This window comes from Oncorhynchus kisutch, unplaced genomic scaffold (assembly GCF_002021735.2).
Source record: "Oncorhynchus kisutch isolate 150728-3 unplaced genomic scaffold, Okis_V2 Okis01b-Okis20b_hom, whole genome shotgun sequence".
NCBI lineage: Eukaryota > Metazoa > Chordata > Actinopteri > Salmoniformes > Salmonidae > Oncorhynchus > Oncorhynchus kisutch.
In genome coordinates, this window is record NW_022261978.1 from 8,410,844 (window position 1) to 8,414,812 (window position 3,969).

The window sequence follows — 3,969 nt, forward strand, 5'->3', positions numbered from 1 at the left end:
TAAAGGCGTTGACACAATTTGAATGTGCATGCCGCCACCTACTGCATGGTAGTAAACTAGAGAACAAACTGGGACAGCCTGTTACTGTCAAACTGGGACACTCTGTTCCTGGGACAGCCTGTTACTGTCAAACTGGGACACCCTGTTACTGTCAAACTGGGACACTGTTCCTGTCAAACTGGGACACTATGTTACTATCAAACTGGGACACCCTGTTACTGTCAAACTGGGACACTCTGTTACTGTTAAACTGGGACACCCTGTTACTGTCAAACTGGGACTCCCTGTTACTGTCAAACTGGGACACCCTGTTACTGTCAAACTGGGACACCCTGTTACTGTTAAACTAGGACACTCCTCTAGGCCATTTTAATGCAGAACAAATATTTTGGGGTATAATGAAATACATGTTTTCTTAACAGAAATACATTTTTTTTAAAGGATAAAATGTTCAACTATATTTTCCTCAAATCTGCTGTCAGCTAGCTTGTAGAAAAAGCTAGAATAACTGCATTTTACTTCCTAGCTAGCGATATTCATAACCATACAGGTACAGTGCCTTGCGAAAGTATTCGGCCCCCTTGAACTTTGCGACCTTTTGCCACATTTCAGGCTTCAAACATAAAGATATAAAACTGTATTTTTTTGTGAAGAATCAAAAACAAGTGGGACACAATCATGAAGTGGAACAACATTTATTGGATATTTCAAACTTTTTTAACAAATCAAAAACGGAAAAATTATTCAGCCCCCTTTAGTTAATACTTTGTAGCGCCACCTTTTGCTGTGATTACAGCTGTAAGTCGCTTGGGGTATGTCTCTATCAGTTTTGCACATCGAGAGACTGACATTTTTTCCCATTCCTCCTTGCAAAACAGCTCGAGCTCAGTGAGGTTGGATGGAGAGCATTTGTGAACAGCAGTTTTCAGTTCTTTCCACAGATTCTCGATTGGATTCAGGTCTGGACTTTGACTTGGCCATTCTAACACCTGGATATGTTTATTTTTGAACCATTCCATTGTAGATTTTGCTTTATGTTTTGGATCATTGTCTTGTTGGAAGACAAATCTCCGTCCCAGTCTCAGGTCTTTTGCAGACTCCATCAGGTTTTCTTCCAGAATGGTCCTGTATTTGGCTCCATCCATCTTCCCATCAATTTTAACCATCTTCCCTGTCCCTGCTGAAGAAAAGCAGGCCCAAACCATGATGCTGCCACCACCATGTTTGACAGTGGGGATGGTGTGTTCAGGGTGATGAGCTGTGTTGCTTTTACGCCAAACATAACGTTTTGCATTGTTGCCAAAAAGTTCCATTTTGGTTTCATCTGACCAGAGCACCTTCTTCCACATGTTTGGTGTGTCTCCCAGGTGGCTTGTGGCAAACTTTAAACAACACTTTTTATGGATATCTTTAAGAAATGGCTTTATTCTTGCCACTCTTCCATAAAGGCCAGATTTGTGCAATATACGACTGATTGTTGTCCTATGGACAGAGTCTCCCACCTCAGCTGTATATCTCTGCAGTTCATCCAGAGTGATCATGGGCCTCTTGGCTGCATCTCTGATCAGTCTTCTCCTTGTATGAGCTGAAAGTTTAGAGGGACGGCCAGGTCTTGGTAGATTTGCAGTGGTCTGATACTCCTTCCATTTCAATATTATCGCTTGCACAGTGCTCCTTGGGATGTTTAAAGCTTGGGAAATCTTTTTGTATCCAAATCCGGCTTTAAACTTCACAACAGTATCTCGGACCTGCCTGGTGTGTTCCTTGTTCTTCATGATGCTCTCTGCGCTTTTAACGGACCTCTGAGACTATCACAGTGCAGGTGCATTTATACGGAGACTTGATTACACACAGGTGGATTGTATTTATCATCATTAGTCATTTAGGTCAACATTGGATCATTCAGAGATCCTCACTGAACTTCTGGAGAGAGTTTGCTGCACTGAAAGTAAAGGGGCTGAATAATTTTGCACGCCCAATTTTTCAGTTTTTGAAATATCCAATAAATGTCGTTCCACTTCATGATTGTGTCCCACTTGTTGATTCTTCACAAAAAAATACAGTTTTATATCTTTATGTTTGAAGCCTGAAATGTGGCAAAAGGTCGCAAAGTTCAAGGGGGGCGAATACTTTCGCAAGGCACTGTATGTATTTAGCAATTCAATGTTTTTCCAGTAAATAAAATGTACACTGAGTGTTCCAAACATTAGGAACACCTACCTAATATTGAGTTGCACCCCCATTTTTCCCTCAGAACAGCCTCGATTCGTTGAATGCGTTCCACGATGATTCTGGCCCAGGTAATGCTTCCCACAGATGTGTCAAGTTGGCTGGATGTCCTTTGGGTGGTTGGCCATTCTTCATACACACAGGAAACTGTTGAGCATGAACACCCCTGCAATCCTGGCACCTACTACCATACCCCGTTGAAAGGCATTCACCCTCTGAATGGCACACACACAATCAATCCATGTCTCAATTGTATCAAGGCTTAAAAATCCTTCTTTAACCTGTCTCTTACCCTTCATCTACACTGATCGAAGTGTATTTAACAGGTGACATCAACAAGGGATCATAGCTTTCACCTGGATTCACCTAGTCCTCTTTGTCACAGAAAGAGCAGATGCTCCTAATGCTTTGTACACTGTGTATAAAGCATTAAATAATTCATTATATTCTTGATACATTGTTCCCCTAAGGACTACTGCCACTACCAGAACACTAGAGAATGAAAGAGCTAAACTGTATGAAAAGGCCAGGCCAGTCACTGATAAAGCAAGCTCGCAGGGGGAGTTAGACTCGTTACTGTAGGTGTGTGGCTGTTTTGTTTGCTGCAGTGCTGCTAACATCAGAAGCTGTTGTTTTTTTGTTCAGTCCTGAAATAGCGACAACCATGTTTACAATACACCGTTATCATCATGCCAGCTTTATAATCAATATACAATACTAAAACACAACTCCAACGCAACACTTTCAATCCTCTACTTTGATCACCATTATTTTTAGTACATAAAATAGCTACGTTTATAACATGATACCCAGGTTCAAATGTCACCCTATACAATAATCTAAAGGAAATTGTTCCTTCACTTCCACCATAATAACCACCATTTATTACCAGACATCCAGGCTTTATTACAGGATACTGAATGTTTATAACATGTTACCAGGGTTGTGGTAAAACAATCGATTGTGTAAATGCTGAGCAGAGATCGAGATGACCAGAGACAAGACTCCCTGCTCTACTGTAGAATAACAGGTGAGGTGATGGCTAGTACAAGACTCCCTGCTCTACTGTAGAATAACAGGTGAGGTGATGGCTAAAACAAGACTCCCTGCTCTACTGTAGAATAACAGGAGAGGTGATGGCTAAAACAAGACTCCCTGCTCTACTGTAGAATAACAGGTGAGGTGATGGCTAAAACAAGACTCCCTGCTCTACTGTAGAATAACAGGAGAGGTGATAGCTAAAACAAGACTCCCTGCTCTACTGTAGAATAACAGGAGAGGTGATAGCTAAAACAAGAACCCCTGTTCTACTGTAGAATAACAGGGAAGGTGGTCCTTTGCAGCTCAGTTGGTAGAGCATTGTGCTTATAACGCCAGGGTAGTGGGTTGGAGTCCCTGGACCACCCATACGCATGGCTGTAAGTCGCTTTGGATAAAAGCGGCTGCTAAATGGAATATATTACCTATATTATAAATGTTGTTAATGTAGACTTTTTATTTGTAAATCATCACTATGTCTAATAAATCACTGTGTTTATTTCATGAAAATAACTCCAACTATATTGTTTACCATTTCTTTCTCTGAGCCTCCTTTAGCTGTTGGAATGCTCAGTCTGATTGTGGGGGAGTGTTGACACAAATGGAACTATATTTACATAAACAGCCCTGATTGGTGGATAGGATCGCTTATAGACTCTAGAACAGGGATGGATCATCATCGAGATTCAGATATTTTTTTCT